Below are 27,225 nucleotides of genomic sequence, written 5' to 3'. Positions count from 1 at the left end.
ATCAGTTCTACGCCAAGTTCTCAAAGTGCGAGTTTTGGCTCGATGAGGTTCTAAATCTTGGGCATATCATCTCTGCCAAGGGCATTGCGGTAAATCCTGAGAAGGTGTCTGCAATTATGAATTAGGAACCACCTCAGAACGTGAAGCAACTCCATAGCTTCCTTGGTCTAGCAAGCTACTATCGAAGGTTCGTTGAGAACTTTTCAAAGATCGCGAAGCCCCTTTCAAACCTTCTCCAGAAGCACGTCAAGTACATTTGGTCTCCGGAATGTGACATCGCTTTCAACACTTTGAAAGAGAAATTGGTCACTACTCCAGTTCTGACTGCTCCTGATGAATCCAAACCGTTCGAGGTATTCTGTGATGCCTCTCTCCAAGGTCTTGGTGCAGTGTTGATGCAAGAGAAGAAAGTTGTGGCTTATACCTCTCGCCAGTTGAAGCCCAACGAGAAGAACTACCCCACTCATGACCTCGAGTTGGCGGCAGTTGTGCATGCTCTTTTGACTTGGAGACATCTCTTATTGGGAAGAAAAGTGGACATCTTCACTGACCACAAGAGTCTCAAGTACATCTTCACTCAGCCTAATCTCAACCTCAGGCAGACTCGTTGGGTCGAAATGATTCAAGAGTATAATCCGAGTTTCAAGTATACTCCAGGCAAGGCCAATGTGATTGCTGACGCATTGAGCAGGAAGACTTACTGCAACAGTCTGATTCTCAAGCCTTACCAACCCGAGCTTTGTGAAGCTTTCCGCAAACTCAATCTGCAAGTTGTTCCTCAAGGTTTCCTCGCCAACCTTCAAGTCTCTCCTACCTTGGAAGATCAGATTCGTGAGGCTCAACTTCTTGATGCTATGGTGAAGAAGGTGAAGATTGGGATTGCCAAGAGTCAACCCAAGTACAAGTGCTATCGCATTGATGACAAGGATACTCTCTTCTTCGAGGATCGTATTGTTGTGCCCAAAGGTGAACTTAGTAAAGTTATCATGAATGAGGCTCACAATTCACTCCTCTCCATCCACCCTGGGAGTACGAAGATGTATCAGGACCTCAAGCAGGCTTATTGGTGGACTCGAATGAACCAAGAGATTGCTAAGTTCGTGAATGAGTGTGATGTCTGCAGAAGAGTGAAGGTAGAACACCAAAGGCCAGCTGGTCTCCTCCAACCTCTTGCCATTCCAGAATGGAAGTTTGACCACATTGAGATGGACTTCGTGACTGGGTTTCCAAAGTCCAAGCGTGGCAATGATGCTATATTCGTTGTCATCGACAAACTCACTAAAGTGGCTCACTTTCTGCCTATTAAAGAGTCTATCACTGCAGCTCAATTGGCGGAGCTGTATACCTCTCAAATTGTCTCGCTGCAAGGCATTCCACAGGTGATCTCTTCAGACCGTGGCAGCATCTTTACCTCAAGTTTTGGGAGTCTTTTCAGAAGGCCATGGGCACCAACATCCGCTTCAGCACAGCTTTCCATCCTCAAACTAGCGGTCAAGTCGAGCGTGTCAATCAGATTCTTGAAGATATGCTCAGGGCTTGCGTTATCTCCTTCAGTATGAAGTGGGAAGATTGTCTTCCATATGCCGAATTCTCCTACAACAACAGTTTTCAAGCAAGTTCGGGCAAGGCCCCATTCGAAATTCTGTATGGCAGGAAGTGCCGTACTCCTCTCAACTGGTCTGAAACCGGTGAACGTCAACTTCTTGGAAATGACTTGATCACAGAGGCAAAGGAAATGTGCAAGGTCATTCGTGATAACCTCAAAGCAGCGCAATCGCGCCAGAAGAGCTACTATGATAGTAAGCACCGTGATTTGGCCTTCGAGATCGAAGACCATGTTTACCTCCACGTCTCTCCAATGAAAGGTACTCGTCGCTTCGGTATCAAAAGGAAGCTTGCCCCTAGATACGTGGGCCCTTTCAAAATCGTCAGCAAGAGAGGCGATCTCGCCTATCAAATCGAGCTTCCTTCAAACTTTGCAAATGTGCACGACGTGTTCCATGTCTCTCAGCTCCGCAAGTGCTTTAAGACTCCTGACCGCACCGTCAACTTCGAATACATTGATCTCCAAGAAGATCTCTCTTATCGTGAGCACCCCGTTGCTATTCTTGAAGAGACTGAACGCAAGACTCGCAATAAGTCAATCAAATTCCTCAAAGTCAAGTGGTCACACCATTCCGACCGTGAAGCTACCTGGGAACGCGAGGATCACCTCCGTTCTAACTACCCGGTGTTCTTCCAGTCCTAGATCTCGGGACGAGATCCTTTCGTAGTGGCGGAGTGTTGTAACACCCCGGATGTAACTTACCTAATATGTACTCCAACTCTTGCCATTTCCGGCACTAAGTTATTTTATTTTCTCGGGTTCGGGTTTTTGTCTCCGTGTGTTGTTGTCGTTGTCATGCATCTCATATCATGTCATCATGTGCATTGCATTTGCATACGTGTTCGTCTCATGCATCCGAGCATTTTTCCCGTTGTCCGTTTTGCATTCCGGCGCTCCTATCTCCTTCGATGGTCCTTTCTACCTTCCTTTTGTGTGTGGGGATTAAACATTTCCGGATTGGACCAAGATTTGCCAAGCAGCCTTGGTTTACTACCGGTAGACCGCCTGTCAAGTTTCGTACCATTTGGACTTCGTTTGATACTCCATCGGTTAACCGAGGAACCGAGAAGGCCTTGTGTGTGTTGCAGCCTAACACCCCTCCAATTTGGCCAAAAACCCACCAAAACCCTCTCCATCATTTAGAGCGTTCGATCACGATCGCGTGGCCAAAAACCGCACCTCATTTGGACTCTCCTAGCTCCTCCTATGCCTATAAATAGGTGTCCCCCCGAAATTCACGGTTCTTCTCCCCCTAAACCCTAGATCCATCTTCCCCGCGCCGCCGGACGCGTCCGAACCAGGCCGGACATGTCCAACTTCTCCGCGCCGCCGCCAATTGTCAGTTCCTGATTCACCCGCGCGCTGCCCCACATCGCCGGCTCGAAGAGCCCAAGGCGGGCCCTCCCGGCCCGCGCGCGCCCGCCGCCGCCATCCCTCGTCCGGTCGGCCTAGCCCGCGCCTCGCCGCCTCTACCCCGACCCCGGTCGTCGCCGGCCACCTCCGCCACCGTGCCGCACCACGCCGGCCGCCGCGCGCCCGTGCCGCGCCGGCCGCCGCCGACCCCGCCGCACCACGGCGCCGCCCCAACACCTCGTCGTCGGCGCCTCCCCGCGGCCCGAGGTCCAACTCCGGCGAGCTCCGGCCCCAACCTCCTCTCCGACGAACCTCGGCAAGCTCCGGCCGACGATCGTCGGCTTCCGTGCGAGAGATCTGGATCGGGTCAAACCCTAGGTTGACCCCGGGATATTTCTAAGTCATTTTTTCTGCAGTATTTTAATGCCATGTTCATCGTATCGTAACTTTGCATCCATAGATCCTTTTTAGGCATGTAGCATATCAAAATGTTCGACTCAGAGAGAACATCATTTCATCTCATTGCATCATTTTCATTTGAGCTAGTCTTAATGCCTGAAATGCTGTTGGAAGAGAGCTATTTGAGTTAATTGTCAGATCTGCTGCACCAAATAGCTATTTGTCATTTTTGCCATGATTAATGTGTGCATGATATGCTCCTGAGCTCTACATGTGTTTTCTTATATGCCATGCCATCTTTCTAGATGTGCTATCCATGTATTTTTGTGATATGTCTGGTGACTAGCACAAGCTTGCAAAGTAGTGCATTCGTTAATGCTGATTTCAGGGACTTAGAATTTCACCAAGTCCTTGATCTATTTTTATCAATATGCCATATGTCCATGTTGTTTCCTAGTGATCCGTGCCTCTTTTGAGGATGATAAGTAAGGATGATTTGTTAATCTTGTGGTGCGCTATCCATCCATGTCTTTGTTTGCAATTATGGAGCAACCTAGCTTGATTCAATCGAGCTCTACTTTTGCTATTTCGTGAATCCTGGCAGATTGTCTACTTGTTAGCGATTTTGCTCACGATGTTGTTGTTGATCCGTGCATGCTATGTTGTTTTTCTTGCCATGTATAGCTTATACAACATGTATTCTTGATGGGGGGTATACTTAGATTGTCATTCCTTGCTCTGTAGTGAGTGCATCAAGCTCGTAAACATGCCTACTCGTTAACAGATTTGCATGCTCCAGTTTTTCACTAAGTCTGTAATCTGATTATGTTTTTGCCTTGTTCACATGCTTGCAATTGTATTTTCTGATCCCTTTTGGCTCAAGGTCACTAAGGGACTTGTGTTAAGCTCTTTGAGTAGATCTATGTCATGCCTTGCTTTGCCATGTTAAGTTCCTGTAGCATATTGTTTTCTTGCTCCAAAGTGTGCTACCTGATCTGAAATTCCAGGCTTGTGTTAATTTCACGAAGTCTGAAATCTGTTTACCGTTTGCATTTTGGCCATGCTTGTGTGAACCTGTTATTGGATGAATTGGCCGTAGCTCAGTGTTCATCTTTTGTCAAGCATCATGAATCTATCCCTGCCATGTATTTTGTTGTCTTGTTTGAGTGCTGTAGCATAATTATCTTGATGCATTTAGATGGCTACTAGCTGTTTATCGCAGACCGGTGTAATATTTGTTTTTGCTTGCCATTTCCAAACCGTGCCTCCGATTCCGGTGTTGTTTATATCGATTTCAACCGAAATCACCTCACCTTTCCAGTGGCACACTTGGATTTCCAAGTTGAGGCCAGGTCCAATCATTCATTGTCAAATCTTGCATATGCATCACATATCGCATCCCGCATAGCATACCATGTTTGCATCATGATTGTTCGAGCATTTGCACGTGGTTGATTGTGTTCCTTTTGCTTGTTTGTCTTGTTTAGGTAGATCCGGGAGACAAGTTCGCTAATGAGGAGCCCGTTGAGTTTGCTTTCGAGGATCCAGTCAACTCTGACAACTTTGTAGGCAAGATGATCATACCCTCGAAATCACTTCTATCTTTGCTTGCTAGATGCTCGCTCTTTTGCTATGCCTATGCTACGATGCCTACCACTTGCTTATTATGCCTCCCAAATTTCCATGTCAAACCTCTAACCCACCATGTCCTAGCAAACCATTGATTGGCTATGTTACCGCTTTGCTCAGCCCCTCTTATAGTGTTGCTAGTTGCAGGTGCAGATTGGAGATCGTTCCTTGTTGGAACATTGTTTATTGCTGGGATATCATTATATTACCTTGTTATCTCAATGTATCTATATACTTGGTAAAGGGTGGAAGGCTCGGCCTTTTGCCTAGTGTTTTGTTCCACTCTTGCCGCCCTAGTTTCCGTCATATCGGTGTTATGTTCCCGAATATTGCGTTCCTTACGCGGTTGGTAATAATGGGAACCCCTTGACAAATCGCCTTGAATAAAACTCTTCTAGCAATGCCCAACCTTGGTTTTACCATTTGCCACCTAGCCTCTTTTTCCCTTGGGTTTCCGGAGCCCGAGGGTCATCTTATTTAAACCCCCCCGGGCCAGTGCTCCTCTGAGTGTTGGTCCACCTCGTCAGCCGCCGGTGGCCACCAGGGGCAACTCTGGGCTAGCCTACCGGAAGTTTGGACAATATGAGTGTGCCCTGAGAACGAGATATGTGCAGCTCCTATCGGGATTTGCGGCACATTCGGGCGGTGTTGTTGGATTTGTTTTGACTTGTCGAAGTTGTCTTATAGAACCGGGATACCGATTCTGATCGGAATGTCTCGGGAGAAGGTATATCCTTCGTTGACCGTGAGAGCTTGTCATGGGCTAAGTTGGGACTCCCCTGCAGGGATTTGAACTTTCGAAAGTCGTGCCCGTGGTTATGGGCAGATGGGAATTTGTTAATGTCCGGTTGTAGATAACTTGAACCTTAACTTAATTAAAATGAATCAATCGCGTGTGTTACCGTGATGGTATCTTCTCGGCGGAGTCCGGGAAGTGAACACGGTGTTGGAGTAATGTTTTTCGTAGGTTGTTCTCTAGTTCTTCGTTCGTGCTTTGCCTTCTCTTCTCGCTCTCTTTTGCGAACAGGTTAGCCACCATATATGCTAGTCGCTTGCTGCAGCTCCACATATTACCTTGCCTTTCCTATAAGCTTAAATAGTCTTGATCGCGACGGTGCGAGATTGCTGAGTCCCCGTGGCTCACAGATTACTTCCAAACCAGATGCAGGGCCCGATGACTCCGTTCCAAATGATGCGCTTGAGCTCAAGTGGGAGTTCGACGAAGACTCACGCCGTTACTATGTGTCTTTCCCTGATGATCAGTAGTGGTGCCCATTTGGGACGATCGGGACCATGTCGCATGTTGGGGTTGATCTTTTATTTTGGTACCGTAGTCGGACCATGAGTGTATTGGATGATTGTAATGCTATTTATGTACTTTGTGTGACGTGGCGAGTGTAAGCCAACTATGTACCTTTCCCCTTATTATCTATTTACATGGGTTGTTGTGAAGATTACCTTACTTGTGACATTGCTTTCAATGCGGTTATGCCTCTAAGTCGTGCTTCGACACGTAGGAGCTATAGCCGCATCGAGGGCGTTACACAGGGGACACGATGTTTACCCAGGTTCGGGCCCTCTTGATGGAGGTAATACCCTACGTCATGCTTGATTGATATTGATGATATGAGTATTACAAGAGTTGATCTACCACGAGATCGTAGAGGCTAAACCCTAGAAGCTAGCCTATGGTATGATTGTTGTTGTCCTACGGACTAAACTCTCCGGTTTATATAGACACCGGAGGGGGCTAGGGTTACACAGAGTCAGTTACAAGGGAGGAGATCTACATATCCGTATTGCCAAGCTTGCCTTCCACGCCAAGAAGAGTCCCATCCGGACACGGGACGAAGTCTTCAATCTTGTATCTTCATAGTCCAGGAGTCCGGCCAAAGGATATAGTCCGGCTGTCCAGAGACTCCCTAATCCAGAACTCCCTCAGTAGCCCCTAAACCAGGCTTCAATGACGATGAGTCCAACGCGCAGATTTGTCTTCGGCATTGCATGGCGGGTTCCTCCTCCGAATACTCCATAGAAGATTTTGAACACAAGGATAGTGTCCGACTCTACAAAATAAGTTCCACATACCACTGTAGAGAGAATAATATTTCCACAAATCTAATCTGCTGACACGTTTAGCAACATGACATCACGCCATGGCCCGGTCATTATTCGAACCGTTTTTCTCAACCAGCATTACACGTATTGCGAGGCGGTTTTCTTGACACGTCTTGTCAAAGCAGAGATCGTGTCCCCCTTATTACGGGATTCTCATCAATACGAACGTGGGTAACCCAATCGTGCCCGTTGGTATGACTCCTCGATTTTAGGCAAGTCCCAAACGGCCACGAGGAGGACGCTTGATATTCACCCTCTTTATAAAGAGGCCAAGGCCCGTCCTTCTTTCCTTCTCGTACTCAATCGAATCCTTCCCCCGCCCCGAGTTCCAACACCCAAGGCTCAGGTCAGGTGCTTCGGACCTTCAACCATGTCCGGATCCAACCTTCAAGGTCGGTGGATGCCTTCCTCTGTCACAGAGGAAGACATCAAGAAGCTAAGAGAAGCCAGGTATTTAACCGGCGAAATCTGGCACAGGTTGGCTACTCGAGGGCAGGTCATTCCCACTCCCGAACCCGGCGAGAGCGTTGTATTCATCTCTCACTTCCTCCGAGGGCTAGGCCTCGCTCTGGATCCCTTTGTTAGGGGGCTCATGTTTTATTATAGGCCGGATTTCCATGATTTGGCCCCGGATTCCCTCCTTCACATCTTGTCGTTCATCGTCATATGTGAGGCCTTCCTCTGCATTACCCCACACTTTGGCCTGTGGCTCAAGGCTTTTAATGTTAAGCCGAAGATGATCGAGGGGCGACACACGGAGTGCGGAGGTGCCGTAATAAGCAAAAGTGCTGATGTTCCATGGCTAGAGGGTTCCTTCCGGAGGTGTCCCGTTTGTGGCAACGAGAGTGGTTTTATATCACAGCTCCCCGGAGTGCCAAGTGGTTAGCCGCCCCTGCCTTTCACTCGGGCCCCCCACCACAACTGACATCATGGATCAATAAGGGGCTGGACTTGGGGCCAGTAAATGATGTGCCGATATTGTAGAGTCGCATCCGAGATCTCCTCGAGAGAGATGTCAGCCTGGTCACGGTAATACAAGTCATGCTAGTTCGTCAGGTCCCGCCTTGCAAACGTCGACCCCTCCGTATGTGGGAATTCAACCCGGAGGGGCCGCGAACTATTCAGCACTTCCTCGGCATGACGCTCGAAGAGATGTACAAATTGTTCTTTCGACCACAAGTAAAGTGTCCGGACACCACCGAGGATGCGGGTCTGAGCTGTAATCGCCCAGATACCCAAGTAAGTAATTCCGTGGCCGAACACGCTGTCTTTTTATTTATCACAACATCATTCTGAAAAGTCGCTCTTTGACCAGGATTGGGTAACAAAGGCGAAGATGATCAGGTGTCCGTCCCCCCTTCCCGAAGGCTCAGCAAATCCAGTATTAGTCAGAATTCTTGAGCCGGCGCTTTATCAGGCGCCATCATGGGAAGATAAAGGGGAGGATAAAGAGGCTGAAAGCAGGCCTCACTCATTATTCATCCAAGCCGGGGGAATTAGCGCCTCCGCGAAGGAGGATAACCAGGGAGAAGAATCTGAAATTCCCTCTTCCCAAGGAAGGAAGAGGACCACCTCTGAAGACCCAGAAACAAAGGTTTCCAAACGGGGCAAGAAATCTTCGCCAGAGGGTCCTGCCTCGAAGGGTACTCTTGCCGCACAGTGCTCGCAAGGGGATCATCCCTCTACCGAGCTGTAAGTAAACAAAAAGTACTTAATAGTAGAAATATCCTACATTACTTCTGAAGACAATAACCAAAGTATATATCTTGTAGTTCGGATCGTAGCCCTTCTCGACAGAGTTCGTCTTCGGGGGATCTTCTTCCGGAGATGATGGAGAGCGAAACACCTCCCCTTGCCACCCCGCCTCATGAGGCGGGCGACCCTAAAGTGTCGTCGCGGAGGGTTTCTCCTAATCCGCCAAGGCCAGAGGATAATCCTTTAGCCACCCGAAGTCCTCAGTATTCGGCTCCTAAAGAGAGCAACAGAAAGAGTCCGGAACCGTCCAGTGTGCGATCGGACGCACTGAAGGATCTTCTGGAGCAAGCGGCCATCTCAGAAGTGCATTGTATGCTAATGGGTACGGTGATTGAGAGGATTTCATCTGCCGAAAACGGGTTGCATGAAGCATTTATGAGTCTGCTGAAAGGCCTTGAGGTACGTGAAATAGTGTATGTTTTTGACAGTACCGCACACGTTAGGTGTGCCCTATGTAGATAGTTGCCCCTGAGACTCGGGTTTCCATCGAGAATGACGGCAAACAGAGGATCATAGTCCCAGGTAATAATCAGGCCACCTTCATGTGCAGGTGGCTGAAGGTCCGGTGGCTAGCCGGACTGGTGAGTTTGCTGAGATGAAGCGGCAATTTGATGTGGCAGATGCCGACATCGTGCTTGTAAACAAGCGGCTCGACGAGGCACAAGGTATGTGATTTCTCTGGTGATCAACACGTAGTAAGAGGAGCTTGACGCTAGTATCTTTAATATGTTGTGACTGCAGATGGAGCTGCCGCCGTGGAGACCCTTCGGGTGGAACTTGCCCGAGCCAAGGAACAAGCCCGGAATAGTGATGCAGTCGCTCTAAAGGCGGTCAAAGAGCTGAGGGCCGAACAGGCTGCGCATTGCCAAAGCAAGGAAAAAATAGCCAAGATGGCCATTGAGTTGAAAGATGCCGCCGACCGTTACCAGCTTCTTGAAAAAGAAAGTCGAGCGAAGGCGACGGACCTGGAGAAGGCCATGGTAGCAGCCAAGGAAGCCCGCTCCAAAATCAGAGCGGCGAAGGAGGAGTTGCGTCAAGCTGGAGATATCGCGGCTGGGAAGCCCTTTTTGTTGCGGACTAAGTTCGGAGATCCAAAGTATGCCCCTCTTGATCAACTATGGAGTTCTGCAGACGCATACGTGGATTTGGCAGCAAGTGTTGCTGATGCGGCCGAGTACTTGAAGGATCAAAAAGATCGTGAAGTGGAAAAGTTGTTCTGGTCACAGTTCCATGCTCCAGTGCGTCTGCTACTGTTGAATGAGCGAATGTCCGAGTGGGCCGAGCTCCATAGGTTGTCCGGACTTGCCATGAGGTCTGTTGTGGATCATCTATGGCCGGAAGGGCCAAGGCCGAATAGTTACTTTAGTTTAGTGCAACAATTCCTTGGTGTTGTGCCGCACATCGACGCTATGAAGAGGTCAGCGTGCATAGAGGGTGTGCGGATGGCACTTGCCCGTGTCAAGACATACTGGGCAGAGATGGAGGCCACCACTATTGCAACACAGAGTTCGGCCATGGGCCGAGTAGCTGCCGAGCACTACTTTGAAGAAGTCCTTGAAGGCGCTCGTTTGATAGAGGCTCGGTGCTCGAGGAATATTATGTTCTAGTGACATGTATTCCCATTGTAAAAACAATGTTTTATTGAATTATAAAGGCTGTGTTTATACTTTTTACTGAAAGTATTATGATGCCTCCTGTGCGGCCGTTTATGTATATATGTATATAACCTGAAAGTTTGAAGTCGTCAGCTTCAGCCCCCACGCATATAATGCAGGGGTGTTCGCAAAGAACGCGTATGCACACTTGATCCAACGTCTTGGTCCATTAATGAGGTGGTAGCGTAGCGAACGAGGCAATCGGACTATATTGCTTTAACACTTTCACTTAGCCATAGGAGTTTGACGGTGGGACTACTATATAACCCCTGGTACTTCCGCGCTCGTCTGAATACGGGGCGCGTATGTACATGACCGGGAAACAGCCCTCCGTTAATGCGGAGGAATCCCGAAGATTCCGCTAAGTCATTGAGTGGTTGACCAGTCTCGCGCTTTAACATGACAGTCAGTTTTCGGCTTTCTCTACTGAGGTGCTCATTCGGATGAACCAGGGCACAATCGCAGTAGTTCTCCCGGTGCCGCCTTAGCCGATAGAGTGGAACGTAAGGTCGCAAAACACGGGATCCGGGCAAACCCAACATTTGACCAAAGACATGATTCGGAGCTGATGCATATAAGGCCAAACTCGCGATGCCGAACACTCCCTAATGTATTCGGTCTTTATAACATATGCCGGGCTGAACAATGCCCTCAATAATAAACCCCGAGTGTCCAGGTACGTGCAATATTCTGACGTGGCGACATGCCAATAACATCAGCATCCTTCTCAGTTGTTTGAGTATCCGGAGGATGTGAACAACAAGAGACAGTAAAAAAAGGTTTACGCAGGGTCTTAATCTGAAAAGAAACCTTTGAGCGGGTCCCTGCTGCACGTCTGCGCCTGTGTCTCCGTTGTGCCGTGTCCTGGACGGGTGTAGCACAATTGTCATGTGTAAAAGAGAAGAACTTTAGTGAAAGTTGCCGTGCCAGAAAATTGGTTATTATCAATAAACCATTAAAATTCAAGAGAAGTTAAGTTGAGCCGAACTAGCCCTGATTACACGTGGGAAGCCCCTGGTACCGTCTATGAGGGTTTAAGCATCAAACCAATCTCAGGTATATCTGGTGATGCGCAGACTCGTCTAACCGTGTCCGCGGTCTTGACGACCTGTCATTTATTCTGGTTGGAGAGGTCGTCTAGTGCTCGGCTGTTCAAGCCGCCGCACGTTCTTCCGCGCGTAGAGAACGCTCAATATTTCCACTAAATGTGATGGTGCCACGTGGACCAGGCATCTTAAGCTTAAGAGAAGCATAATGTGGTACCGCATTAAAACGAGTGAAAGTTGTTCTTCCGAGTAGTGCTTGATAGCCGCTTCGAAATGGAAGAATGTCGAAGTCTAACTTCTCACTTCGGTAGTTGTCGGGTGAACCAAATACAGCCTCTAGTATTAGAGAGCCCATGGAGTGGGCCTCTGGGCCTGGTATTACTCCCTTGAAGGTAGTATTACTGTGGCTTATTTTTGTCGGGTCTATCCCCATTTTGCGGACTATGTCCTGATATATCAGATTTAGACAAGTGTCGCCGTCCATAAGGACTCGTGTGAGATGGTATCCGTTTATTATTGGGTCTAACACCAAGGTAGGCAATCCTTCATGCCGGAGGCTTGTCGGGTGATCCATGCGATCAAAAGTGATCGGGCAGGCCAACCAGGGGTTGAACTTAGGGGTGACGGGCTCTACGGTGCGTATGTCTCAGAGTGCATGTTTGCTTCTCCTCTTCGTCATGTGGATCATGTTTACTGTTTTAATCTCTGGTGGGAATTTTTTCTATCCTCCAGTGCTTTGCCGGCGAGGTTCGTCCTCGTCTTCGCTTGGTGTCTCCCTCCCCTTGTGTTCGGCGTTTACCTTACCGGCCTGCTTGAAGACCCAGCATTCTCTGTGGGTGTGATTTGCAGGTTTATCGGGGGTGCCATGAATCTGACATAGTTTGTCTAGAATCTTGTTTAGCCTGGATGGTCCATCTTTGCTGCCTTTGAAAGGCTTTTTCCGCTGACCTGGTCGAGAGCCCCTGAATCCGGCGTTTACCGCTGTATTATCTGGGTTGTCTTCTTTATTTTGACGATTGCTTTTATTGCGTCCTGGTTTTCCATTGCCATCCCTGACTTCGGATGTGCTTGGGTCGCTGATGCTACTACGGGCTAACCAGCTATCTTCGCCCGCGCAAAAGCGGGTCATGAGGCTTGTCAGGGCTGCCATTGTTCTCGATTTTTCTTGGCCGAGGTGTCTGGCGAGCCATTCGTCTCGGACGCTATGTTTGAAAGCTGCTAAGGCTTCGGTGTCCGGACAGTCGACAATTTGGTTCTTCTTAGTGAGAAACATGTTCCAAAGCTTTCGGGCTGACTCTCCGGGCTGTTGAATTATATGACTTAAAGCGTCTGCATCCGGAGGTCGGACATAGGTCCCTTGAAAATTAGCCCGAAAAGCATCCTCGAGCTCCTCCCAACTTCCAATTGAGTTTTCAGGGAGGCTTTTCAGCCAGTGCCGAGCTGGTCATTTAAGCTTGAGGAGCAAGTACTTGATGGCATGGAGATCGTCTCCGCGAGCCATATGGATATGGAGGATAAAGTCCTCAATCCAGACCCCAGGGTCTGTGGTCCCGTCGTACGCCTCTATGTTCACTGGTTTGAATCCTTCTGGGAATTCGTGGTCCAGCACCTCATCGATGAAACATAGGGGGTGTGCGGCACCCCTGTATTTGGATGTATCATGGCGTTCGGACGGTTGTAGTATTCGGTTTTGATTTTGTGCCGGAGCGTGCTTCCTAGATCCATAGATGGATCTGGTCATACTAGATTTTTGGCGCAAGTCCTCACGTAGATCGTGTGTTGACTTATGTGCGGCCTTGTTAGCCGCTCTATCGTGGCCACAAGGTGATTGATCCGGCCGGTTGGCCGTTTTATTTTTTGGCTGTGTGGGCTCTAAGGCCTCATCGTCGAATTCAGGTAATAGCTTGCGCTTTGGATAGCCCTTTGTGTGGTAACTTCCACAATACTTTTCTCTGTTGTCGAGCACTTTGTTCCACCTACTGTTGAGCGTATTTTGTGCGGCCTTAAACCTTTGCTTCTGCTTCTTCAGACTCCTCGCTGTGGCAATAAGCCTGTTGCGGAGGTTCTCTTGTTCCAAGTGCCTTTCCGGGATGATGTGTGCATCTTCGTCCGGACTGTTTTCCTCCCCGGAGGGGGGTTGATGAGGTTTATCCGCAGGGCCGCCGTGTTCGGACATCGGATCCGTACTATGTTCGCCGTATGCAGCTTCACCGTGCTCTGCCGCCAGGTCAATGTGGTCGTCGTTTCCTCTAGAGTCGACTAGAGAGTTATTTTCTCTTGCATTGTTATCGTCGTTTCCTCTGTTTTTGTCGACGCTTTGTTTGCTTCTTGGAGGGGTCCTCCTCCACTGTCTCCTCCCGTTCCTCTTCATCATTTTCTTTGGGTGTATCCACCATGTATATATCATGTGATGAAGTGGATGTCCAGTGCCCTGTGGGCACTAGTTCCTGATCCTTTCCTGCATCGTCGTCCACGCCGTTGATGTCTTCGGAGTCAAAATCGAGCATGTTGGTTAAATTGTCAACATTGGCAACTAAGTGGGTGGTGGGTGGGAAGCGAATTTCTTCATCGTCCGCATCCCCTTCTGGCCGGACATAGTTCGGCCAAGGTTCTCCTGAGAAGGAGAGAGACCTTAATGAATTTAGCATGTCGCTGAAAGGTGAGTGCTGAAAGATATCCGCGGAGGTGAACTCCATGATTGGCGCCCAACCGGATTCGATGGGCACGGACGCAGGCGGTTCGGAGCCCGTGGCCGGGGACGAATCCAATAGTTCGGCAACCCAGCTCTCGTAGAGGGTGAAGTCAGTATCCGGCTCTATCGCCACTGAGAGTGCGGCCTCCATGGCGGGGTCTATCCACCCGTCCTCGGAAGGCGCAATTTGCTCCGAATTGAGGGTCGGAGCAGTTGTAGGTGTGATCTCCCAAACATTGTCCGACGGCAGAGCTAAATCATGCTTGTCGTGATTGCGCAGCGCACCTGACATGGGCTTAAATCCGTCGAAGATCAAGACCCCGCGGATATCGGCGATGTAATTCAAGTTTCCGAACCTGACCTGATGGCCAGGGGCGTAGCTCTCGATCTGCTTCAGATGGCCAAGCGAGTTGCCCCGCAGTGCGAAGCCGCCGAATACGAAGATCTGTCCGGGGTGGAAAACCTCACCCTGGACCGCATCGTTATCGATGATCGAAGGAGCCATCAAGCCTTATGGCGACGACACAGTGGAACTCTCAATGAAAGCACCAATGTTAGTGTCAAAACCGGCGGATCTCGGGTAGGGGGTCCCGAACTATGCGTCTAAGGCGGATGGTAACAGGAGGCAGGGGACACGATGTTTACCCAGGTTCGGGCCCTCTTGATGGAGGTAATACCCTATGTCCTGCTTGATTGATATTGATGATATGAGTATTACAAGAGTTGATCTACCACGAGATCATAGAGGCTAAACCCTAGTAGCTAGCCTATGGTATGATTGTTGTTGTCCTACGGACTAAACCCTCCGGTTTATATAGACACTGGAGGGGGCTAGGGTTACAGAGAGTCAGTTACAAGGGAGGAGATCTCCATATCAGGATTGCCAAGCTTGCCTTCAACGCCAAGAAGAGTCCCATCCGGACACGGGACGAAGTCTTCAATCTTGTATCTTCATAGTCCAACAGTCCGGCCAAAGGATATAGTCAGGCTGTCTGGAAACCCCCTAATCCAGGACTCCCTTAGCCGTAAAGGGTTATGTCGATGCAAGCTTTGACACTGATCTGTATAAATCTGAATGTCAATCTAGATGCATATTGAAAGTGGGAGAAATTAGCTAGAGTAGCTCCGTACAGAGCATTGTAGACATAGAAATTTGCAAAATACATACGGATTTGAATGTTGCACATGTTGGGGAATGCAGTAATTTCAAAATTTTCCTACACACACGCAAGATCTATCATGGTGATGCATAGCAATGAGAGGGGAAGAGTGTTGTCCACATACCCTCGTAGACCGTAAGCAGAAGCGTTATGACAATGCAGTTGATGTAGTCGTATGTCTTCATGATCCGACCGATCCTAGTACCAAAAGTATGACACCTCCGCGATCTGCACACGTTCAGCTCGGTGATGTCCCATGAACTCTCGATCCAGCTGAGTGTCGAGGGAGAGTTTCATCAGCACGAAGGTGTGATGATGGTGATGATGAACCTACCGGTGCAGGGCTTCGCCTAAGCACTACGATGATATAACTGAGGTGGATTATGGTGGAGGGGGGCACCGCACACGGCTAAGGGATAAATGAGCAACTTGTGTGTTCTAGGGTGCCCCCTTGCCCCCGTATATAAAGGAGCAAGGGGGAGGCCGGCCGGCCCTTAGGGGCGCTCCAAGAGAGGAGGAGTCCTCCTACTAGGGAGTAGGCTTCCCCTTTCCTAGTCCTACTAGGAGGAGGAAGGGGTAAGGAAGGAGAGGGAGAGAAGAGAAGGAAAGGGGGACGCCGCTGTCGGTGTCAAAACCGACGGATCTCGGGTAGGGGGTCCCAAACTGTGTGTGTAAGGTCGATGGTAACAGGAGACAGGGGACACAATGTTTACCCAGGTTCGGGCCCTCTCTATGGAGGTAATACCCTACTTCCTGCTTGATTGATCTTGATGAATATGAGTATTACAATAGTTGATCTACCACGAGATCGAGATGGATAAACCCTAAAAGCCTAGCCTGTATGACTATGTTAATGATTGTTGTCCTATCCGAACTAAGCCCTCCGGTTTATATAGACACCAGAGGGGACTAGGGTTGTACAATGTCGGTTAAAGAGGAAGGAATCTTAATAATGGGTCGCCAAGCTTACCTTCCATGCCAAGGAGAGTCCCATCCAGAAACAGGAGAGAGTCTTCGGTCTTGTTTCTTCACAGCCCATTAGTCTGGCCCATATCCAACTGGCCGGACGCCCGAGGACCCCTTAGTCCATGACTCCCTCAGTAGCCCCTGAACCAGGCTTCAACGGCCAAGTGTCCGGCGTGCAGATTGTCTTCGGCATTGCAAGGCGGGTTCCCCTTTCCGAATACTTCAGGATAGTCTTCGGGCGAAACAGCAGTGTCTGGACCTGCAACACAAGTACCACAGCCATAGAGTATAGTATTTTACGAGTCCAATCAGCTGATAATTTTTATAACGTGGCATCACGCTCGCCCGTTATTTATTTTGAACTGTTTCCTATCCTGCTGTTCCATGTTTTGAGGCATGGTTGTCATTGGCACGTCCCGTCGAAGCAGAGATCGTGTCCCCTTATTACGGGATTCTCATCAATACGAGTGTGGGTAACCCAACCGTTCTGTTGGAAACATTCCTTAGGAATAGGCAAGTCTTCAGGCTCAGGAGGAGGCATTCAATACCTGGTGCCTTTATAAAGGAACCAAGGGCCGTTTTTTTACGCCAAACCTTTCCTCAGCCTTTCCAACCTCAAGTTCTAGCACCCAAGGTTCGACTTCATTGCTCCAAGCTTCCCCATCATGTCCGGGCCCAGCCCTCAAGGTCGATGGGTGGCTTCCTCTATAACAGAGGAGGATATCGCAAAGCTTCGGGCAGCCAGATACCTGACCGCGGAGATCACCCCATAGGCTTCCTGCTCAAGGACAGGTTATTCCGACCCCCAGATCCGGCGAGAGGGTCGTATTCATCTCTCACTTCCTCCAAGGGCTAGGGTTCACTCTCCACCCCTTTGTCCGGGGGCTAATGTTTTATTACGGACTAGATTTTCACGGTCTAGCTTCGGATTCTCTCATCCATGTCTCGGCGTTTATCATCACGTGTGAGGCCTTCCTCCGAATCCCCCCACACTTCGGCCTATGGCTCAAGACCTTTAGTGTGAAGCCGAAGGTAGTCTACGGGGAACAGGCGGAGTGTGGCGGTGTTGTAGTAAGCAAGCTTACCAACACTCTCTGGCCAAAAGGCTCTTTCACCAAAACTTCCAACCAATGGCAGCGAGAGTGGTTTTACATCACGGAACCCCGTAGTACCAAGTGGGAAGCTATACCCGCGTTCCGCTCCGGCCCTCCGTTATAGCTTGCATCATGGATCAATAAGGGGCTGGACTAGGGATCAGTTGATGAAGTGCAGACTCTACAGAGCCGCATCCGACCCCTCCTTGAGAAGTACATTGATCTTGTAGACATGATTCAAGTAATGCTAGTCCACCGAGCTCTGCCATGCCAGCGTAGGCCTCTCCGCATGTGGGAGTTTTTAATCTGGAAGGACCATGAACCCTCCAACACTTTTTCGGCATTATACACAAAGGGATGTGAAAGTTGTTTTTCAGGAAACGAAAACATTGGTCGGACACCATTGAGGACACCGGCCTCGACTGCAACCGTCCAGATACCCCGGTCAGCACTTGACTTCCGAACACTTTGTATTTAAGTATGCCGTAATACTTTACTAAGCAAACTATCTTCTTCCAGGGCTGGATAAAGAAAGCGAAACTACTTAGGTGTTTGGCCCCCCTTCCCGAAGGCTCAGCGGATCCCGTATTAACAAGGATGTTGGCCCCGGCTCCATACCAGATGCATGTGAAGGAGAGCAAGGTGGAGAGTGGGAGGACCAAAGATGGCCTCCATCCCGAAGGTATATCAGACATTATATCCGAGGGAATCGAGATTCCATCATTCGAAGACAAAAATGAAGGGGAAGTCAACGTCTCTCCCCCCCCCCATGGAAAGAGAAGGGCCGCCTTCGAAAATTGGGAGGAAAGGGCTACTAAGAGAGGCAAGATGCCTCTGTCGGGTGGCTTGGGCTTGGAGGACGATGTCATCGCGTAGTCCCATGACGAGGACCAGCCTCAGGCCAAATCGTAAGTGAACAAGGGTGTTTTAAATATGTCCCGTTCCTTTCTTGTAACGTCTAGAATATATGTTTTTTGCAGTTCGGCACGCAGTCCTCTTCAACAATCCTCTTCCTCGGGGGACCTTCTCCTGGAGATGATGGAAAGCGAGACGCCTCCACCGGTCTCCTCTCCCAATAGGGCGGACGACTTCGAGGTGTCGTCGCGGAGGGTCTCCCCTGGTCAACATGTGGTGCAAGGGATGACGAAGACACTACCCGAAGGTGATACTTCGGTGGCACAGGGTCCAGAGACCAACAATGGAGGTCCCGAGCAGTCCGGTCTACAGCCGGATGCGAATAAATGGATTCCTTCAAAGGGAGGCCGTACTCCTTTAGCAGCTTCCAGAGACCCAGAAGCGCCGGATATATTGACGAACATGTTGCAGCAGGTGTCTGTCTCGGAGGAACATCGTACCTTGATGGGCACAGTGGTTGAAAAGGTCCTGTCCGCGAAAAGCGGATTGAATGAGGCCTCCGTGGGCCTGCTAAGAGGTTTCGAGGTTTGTACTGTAACATGTTCGATTGTGTTTTATTCACAAAATACACCTGTGTATAGATAGTAGCCCCTGAGACTCTGATTGGCTTCCCAAGGGAGGCGATCAGAGGATCAAAATATATGCCCAGGAAATAATCTGATCAATTGGAACACAAGCTGTGACCTCCCCGGTAACTTCCCGGACTACAGAAGTTGCGGATTTGCAACACAAGATTGATGATGCGGATAATGATATCGCACTTATCAACAGGCGACTTGACGAGGCGCAAGGTATGTTTTTGGGGCAGCCATACTATGCACGTGTTTATAATATAAGTGTGATGCGAAGATTTGTGTAATAACATGTACATATCTGCAGATGGTGCTGCCGCGGTCGAGATCCTTCGAGCTGAGCTAGCCCGGGCCAAGGAGCAGGCCCGGATTAGTAATGCGGCTGCCGAAAAGGCATCTGCCGAGTTAAAGGCCGAACAGGCTGCTCGGCACCAATACGAGGAGAAAATATCCTCGATGATGTTTGAACTAAAGGAGGCCACTAGCCGCTGTGGATTTCTCAAGAGGGATAATAAAGCCAAAACGGATGATCTTGACAAGGCCTTATAAGAGGCAAGAGAAGCCCGGTCCGAATCTAGAGCGTCCTGGGAGGAGATCCGGCAAGCTGGGGAGATCGCGGCTGGTAAGCCCTTTTTATTGCAAACTAAGTTCAGCGATCCGAATTATGCCCCGCTTAATCAAGTATGGAGTTCTCCAGATGCTTTGTTGGATTTGCCGAAGAGTGCTTCCGATGGGGCACTATTTTACCAAGCGCAAGAAGGGTATGCAACGAAGAAGCTTTTCTGGTCGCAATTTGGTGCGTCAAAACGCCCACTGTTGCTAAACGAGCAGATGACCCAGTGGGCAGAACTGCACCGAATATCCGGCACTGCCATGAAAGACGTCGTAGTCCGGCTGTGGCCGACCGAGCCAATTCCAGATAGTTATTTTGGTTTGGTGTGGCGACTTGCTGCCATGGTGCCGCGCATCGACGCCGTTAAGCGATCAACATGCACTGAAGGTGCACGGGTGGCCTTTGCCTATGTGAAAACATACTAGACGAGGATGGGGGCCATCGATGTTGCAGCGAAGAGTCCACCCAAGGGCAAGGACCACCACGCACCAGAGCATTATTTCGAAGATGTCTTAGAGGCTGTCCGGTTGATAGAGGGTCAGTGCTCGAAAGATATGATATTCGAGTGAGATGTATTGACATTGTGAAAACGGTATTATGAAATAATAAAGTTTATTTTAGAGTTGCTTAGAAGCTTTGAATCCTCCTGTGCGGCCGTTTTTATATAATTTGAAAGATTTCCAGTCGTCGGCTTTAGCCCCCTTGTAGGAAATACGGGGGTGTTCGGAAAAGCAATTGATCACTCTTAACCCAACGTCTTGGTCCAAAAAGGAGGTGTCAATGCGGTGAACTAGGCAATCAGACTATAGGGCATTAACACTTTCACTTAGCCATAGGAGTTTTATGGTGGATCTACGATATAGATCCTGTTATGTATGTAGTTATCCCAATGCAGCGCGTTACATGTATGACCCAAAAGAAGGTCCTTCGTATAATACGAGGGAATCTCAAAAGATCCCGTTAAGTCATCGAGCGGTTGACCAGCTCTCGCCGCATCATGATAGTCAGTTTTCGGCTTTCTCTACTGAGGTGTTTGACCAGATGAACCAGAAACACAACCGCAGTAGTTCTCCCATTACTACCCTAGCCGATAGAGCGGAACGTAAGGTAGCAAGCACAGGAGTCGGGCAACCCAACTATTGACTAAAGACATGATTCGGAGCTGATGCATGTAAGGCTGAACTCGCGACGCCGAAGTATGCTATGAAGCTGTTCGGACTTTGTTGGCAACTTATTTTGTTACTATGTCAAGCCCCTGTAAAGGTATGCCGGGGTGGGTGTGTGAAACAACCAAAAGGAGCAAAATTCGGGTCTTTATAGAAAAGTGAATACCGGATATGGAGTATATTCACTAGAACCAAGGTGACATGCCAATTGTCATTTTATATATGATAACGCCACAACCCCGGCTATTTGACATGCCAGGGGTCGGCGGCTGAGGAAACAGGCACTTTACAGGCTTGAAAAATAGAGAGTGCGGTCTACAAAAAGTTATTTTGGACCTCCTGTCGCACGTCTATGCCGCCTTTCCTCAGTGGAGGGGCTCCTTAACAGGAGTAGCCTTTGGGTGAATTTATGAACCCGGACTCTGATACCGTCCATGAGATGACCAGCCTTTGCGCTGCCCGTGGCAAAGGATAATGGAAAAAAGAAAGAGTAATTTAGAAAAGGGGAAAACAAAGTAGTTTATGGGAGTACTTGTAGATCCGTCCGTGTTATGCTTCCGCCGATGCCCAGGCTATTTGAAGTGCATAGTTATGTATGCACGGTACAGATTTCGCAGGTATATGAGGCGGACGGCGGAAGCCGAACTGCTAGTCCTGCTCCGAACTTGGTCAATCCTGTTGAATGGAGACCGGTGGCTTAATGGCCAACAAGGTATGCAGTTTAATGAGACCGCTTTGTACTTTGGTTGAGGGCACCGTGGTGTGATCCTTAGTCCAGAGGGAGTGTTTCTCCTGCTCCCCTGTAGAGTTGTATGTCACGTATACCATGTTCACTATTTTCACTTCAGGGGGAAATTGCTTCTGACCCCCGGTATTTGGTTGGTGACCCTCTTCGTCGCCGCTATCACCCGGCGGCCTCCTCCCTTTGTGTTCGGTGTTGAGCTTGCCGACCTGCTTGAAGACCCAACAGCTTTTGTTGGTATGATTGGATGGTTTGTCGGGGTGGCCATGAATCTGGCAGGGCCGGTCCAATATCTTGTCTAAATTGGGTGGTCCATCTTTATTTGCCTTGAATGGCTTCTTCCGTTGACCGGATTTAGGGCCGCTGAATCTAGCGTTGTCCGTTGTGTCATGCGTTCCTTCGTTATCGCTGTGGCGCTTGTTTTTGCTGTGTCGTGGTTTGCCATTGCTGTCCCGGACTTCGGAAGTGCTCGGATCGCTGGCATTGTTGCTCTACGAGCGAGCCAGTTGTCTTCTCCCGTGCAAAAATGGGTCATCAGAGCGGTAAGGGCTGGCATGGATTTTGGTTTTTCTTGCCCGAGGTGGCGAGCGAGCCACTCGTCCCGGACGCTGTGCTTGAAGGCCGCTAGGGCTTCCGCATTCGGACAGTCGACGATTTGGTTCTTTTTAACTAAGAACCTAGTCTAGAGTTTCCTGGCTGACTCTCTGGGTTGCTGGACAATGTGTAAGTCATCGGCATCTGGTGGCCGGACATATGTACCTTGGAAGTTGTCGAGGAAAGCCTCTTCCAAGTCCTCCCAGCTGCCAATAGAATTTTTGGGCAGACTGTTTAGCCAGTGCCGAGCTGGCCCTTTGAGTTTTAAAGGGAGGTACTTGATGGCGTGGAGGTCATCTCCACGAGCCATATGAATGTGGAGAATAAAGTCCTCGATCCACACCGCGGGGTCAGTTGTTCCATCGTAATATTCAATATTTGGGTTTAAACCCTTCTAGGAATTCATGATCCATTACTTCATCAGTGAAGCAAAGAGGGTGTGCGGCGCCTCTATATCGGGCCGCATCACGACGTAGCTCCGATGGAGTCCGTCTGCGGTGTTCGGCCCGTGCCTGACTAGGCTTGTCACATCTGAATAGATAGCTGACGACACATGCCAAGGTACGTCCTCGTGATCTGTAGATCGATCTGGTATGCCCTGCTCTATTGTTCAGGTCCTACCGGAGGTCATATGTGTGACCACGAGATGATTTATATTTGCCTTTATAATGGGGCGGGGGGGCTGGTGTTCGGCTTGAGTTGCCGCTTTATCTCGACCACGTGGTAGTCGGTCAGCCTCATTGCGTGATGATGGTATGGGCTCCAACGCCTTATCATCAAACTAAGGTAGCAATTTGCGCTTCGGGTAACTTTTGGCTGGGCGCTTAAGGCCATATTCTTCGGCTGTCAGGACATCAGTCCATCTATCATTTAACAGGTCTTGATCAGCTTGAAGTTGCTGCTACTTCTTTTTCAGGCTTCTTGCGGTGGCTATTAGCTGGCGCTTGAAGCGCTCCTGCTCGAGAGGTTCTTCAGGCACGATGAAATCTTTGTTGCCGAGGATCACCTCATCCTCGAAGAGCGGGAGATAATTACTGTCCTCTGAGTCTTCGTTGATGGCCTGTTCGTTGGGGCTAACTTGCCCATCTTCCCGTTCTTCTTGTTCAGGAGTTGCTTCAACGGGGTCTTCATTATCATCGGCACCGTCAGGAGTATTATCTTCTCCTGTGCCGGTATTGCTATATTTTGCACGACGTGACTTAGAGCGGCGCCGCTGACGTCGGCGGTTAGGCTGTGTCCCAGGAGGTTTTTCCTCGACTGGATCTTCTTTGTCGTCGTCATTAGATTCTTTAGGCGTATCCACCATATATACGTCGTATGAAGAAGTGGTCGTCCAGCATACGGTAAACGGCAGGTTTTGGCCATGCTCCTCGTCTGCATCGTCGTCCATACCGCCGATGTCTTCGGAGCCGTAATCGAGCATGTCTGTTAAGTTTTCGACAGTGGCTATAAAGTGGGTGGCGGGTGGGGAGCGAAATTCCATGTCATCAGCTTCTAGTTCGAACCGGATATAGTTCGGCTGTGAATCCCCCGCTAAGGGTAGATTTTTTAATGAATTCATCACATCTCCCAAGGGTGAGTGCCGGAAGATGTCCGCGGCGCTGAATTCGGCGATCGATAACCGATCATGCTTGACATGCACGGACGCACATGGTTCGGAACTTTTAGCCGGAAACGAGCCTGAGGTTCCGGTGACACAGGAATTACCAGAGGTTAGGTCTGCGTGCGGCTCCAACACCTTGGAGTCTGCGGCTTCCATGGCGGGGTTAAGCTTCCTGTCGTCGGATGGTGCGACCTGCTTCGGATCTAAGGCCAGAGCGGTTACAGGTGCAATTTCCTGGGTATGTCCCGATGATAGATCTAAGTTGTGTTCATCGAGATGATGGGGAGCGATTGCCATGGTATCGAATCCGTCAAAGATCAAGTCTCTGTGGATATCCGCGACGTAGTTCAAGCTCCCGAATCTGACCTGACGGCTAGGGGCGTAGCTGTCGATCTGCTCCAGATGGCCAAGCGAGTTGGCCCGAAGTGCGAAGCTGCCGAACACGAAGATCTATCCGGGGAGGAAGACCTCCCCTTGGACAGCGTCATTGTGGATGATTGAAGGAGTGATACGTCTCCAATGTATCTATAATTTTTGATTGCTCCATGCTATATTATCTACTGTTTTGGACATTATTGGGCTTTATTATCCACTTTTATATTATTTTTGGGACTAACCTATTAACCAGAGGCCCAGCCCAGAATTGCTATTTTTTTCCTGTTTTAGGGTTTCAAAGAAAAGGAATATCAAACGGAGTCCAAACGGAATGAAACCTTCGGGAACGTGATTTTCTCATCGAATACAACTCAGGAGACTTGGACCCTACGTCAAGACATGTAAAAGGAGGCCACGAGGTAGGGGCACACCTACCCCCCCCCCCCCAGGCGCGCCCTCCACCCTCGTGGGCCCCCTGTTGCTCCACCGACGTACTTCTTCCTCCTATATATACCCACGTACCCCCAAACGATCAGAGACGGAGCCAAAACCCTAATTCCACGGCCATAACTTTCTGTATCCACGAGATCCCATCTTGGGGCCTGTTCCGGAGCTCCGCTGGAGGGGGCATCGATCTCAGAGGGCTTCTTCATCAACACCATAGCCCCTCCAATGAAGTGTGAGTACTTTACCTCAGACATACGGGTCCATATTTAGTAGCTAGATGGCTTCTTCTCTCTTTTTGGATCTCAATACAATGTTTTCCCCCTCTCTTGTGGAGATCTATTCGATGTAATCTCCTTTTTGCGGTGTGTTTGTTGAAACTGGTGAATTGTGGGTTTATGATCAAGTCTATCTATGAATAATATTTGAATCTTCTCTGAATTCTTTTATGTATGATTGGTTATCTTTGCAAGTCTATTAGAATAATCAGTTTGGTTTGGCCTACTAGATTGATCTTTCTTGCAATGGGAGAAGTGCTTAGCTTTGGGTTCAATCTTGCGGTGTCCTTTCCCGGTGACAGTAAGGGTAGCAAGGCACGTATTGTATTGTTGCCATCGAGGATAACAAGATGGGGTTTTCTTCATATTGCATGAGACTATCCCTCTACATCATGTCATCTTGCTTAAGTTGTTACTCTGTTTTTAACTTAATACTCTAGATGCATGCAGGATAGCGGTCGATGAGTGGAGTAATAGTAGTAGATGCAGGCAGGAGTCGGTCTACTTGCCTCGGACGTGATGCCTATATACACGATCATACCTAGATATTCTCATAACTATGCTCAATCTGTCAATTGCTCAACAGTAATTTGTTCACCCATCGTAGAATACTTATGCTCTCGAGAGAAGCCACTAGTGAAACCTATGGCCCCCAGGTCTATCTTTATCATATCAATCTCCTACTACTTAGTTATTTACTTTGCCTTTATTTTACTTTGCGTCTTTATCATAAAAATACCAAAAAAATATTATCTTATCATATCTACCAGATCTCACTCTTGTAAGTGGCCTTATAGGGATTGACAACCCCTATTTGCGTTGGTTGCAAGGATTTATTTGTTTTGTGCAGGTACGAGGGACTCGCGCGTAGCCTCCTACTGGATTGATACCTTGGTTCTCAAAAACTGAGGGAAATACTTACGCTACTTTGCTGCATCATCCCTTCCTCTTCGGGGAAATCCTAATATGCTTGGTATGTAAGATAAATAATTAAACTTTCTTATGAGTGTGTTGAATACTAAGAGAAGTTTGATGCTTGATGATTGTTTTGAGACATGGAGGTAATAATATCAAAGTTGTGCTAGTTGAGTAGTTGTAAAATTGAGAAATACTTGTGTTGAGGTTTGCAAGTCCCGTAGCATGCACGTATGGCAAACGTTATGCAACAAATTTGAAACATGAGGTGTTATTTGATTGTCTTCCTTATGAGTGGCGGTCGGGGACGAGCGATGGTCTTTTCCTACGAATCTATCCCCCTAGGATCATGCGCGTAGTACCGAGGTTTTTGATGACTTGTAGATTTTTGCAATAAGTATGTGAGTTCTTTATGACTAATGTTGAGTCCATGGATTATACGCACTCTCACCCTTCCATCCTTGCTAGCCTCTTCGGTATCGTTCATTGCCCTTTCTCACATTGAGAGTTGGCGCAAACTTCGTTGGTGCATCCAAACCCCGTGATATGATACGCTCTTTCACACATAAACCTCCTTATATCTTCCTCAAAACAGACACCATACCTACCTATTATGGCATTTCCATAGCCATTCTGAGATATATTGGCATGCAACTTTCCATCATTCCGTTCATCATGACACATTCATCATTGTCATATTGCTTAGCATGGTCATGTAATTGACATAGTATTTGTGGCAAAGCCACCATTCATAATTCTTTCATACATGTCACTCTTGGTCCATTGCATATCATGGTACACCGCCGGAGGCATTCATATAGAATCATCTTTTGTTCTAGTATCGAGTTGTAATCATTGAGTTGTAAATAAATAGAAGTGTGATGATCATCATTTTCTAGAGCATTGTCCCAAGTGAGGAATATAAAAAAAGATAAAGGCCATTAAAAATGAGAGAAAAGGCCCAAAAAGAAAAAAATGAGAGAAAAAGAGAGAAGGGACAATGTTACTATCCTTTGCCACACTCGTGCTTCAAAGTAGCACCATGATCTTCATAGTAGAGAGTCTCTCATGTTATCACTTTCATATACTAGTGGGAATTTTTCATTATAAAACTTGGCTTGTATATTCCAACAATGGGCCTCCTCAAGTGCCCTAGGTCTTCGTGAGCAAGCAAGTTGGATGCACGCCCACTAGTTTCTTTTGTTGAGCTTTCATACATTTATAGCTCTAGTGCATCCGTTGCATGGCAATCCCTACTCCTTGCATTAACATCAATCGGTGGGCATCTCCATAGCCCATTGATTAGCCTCGGTTATGTGAGACTTCCTCCTTTTTTGTCTTCTCCACATAACCCCCCTCATTATATTCTATTCCACCTATAGTGCTATGTCCATGGCTCGCGCTCATATATTGCATGAAAGTTTATAGGTTTGAGATTACTAAAGTATGAAACAATTGCTTGGCTTGTCATCGGGGTTGTGCATGATGATAGCATTCTTGTGTGACGAAAATGAAACATGACTAAACCATATGAT

The sequence above is a fragment of the Triticum urartu genome, chromosome 6A, assembly GCF_056163025.1.
Source record: "Triticum urartu cultivar PI428250 chromosome 6A, HENAU_Tu73, whole genome shotgun sequence".
Lineage (NCBI taxonomy): Eukaryota > Viridiplantae > Streptophyta > Magnoliopsida > Poales > Poaceae > Triticum > Triticum urartu.
The sequence above is the reverse complement of the archived record's forward strand: the minus strand, read 5'-3'. Positions refer to the sequence as shown.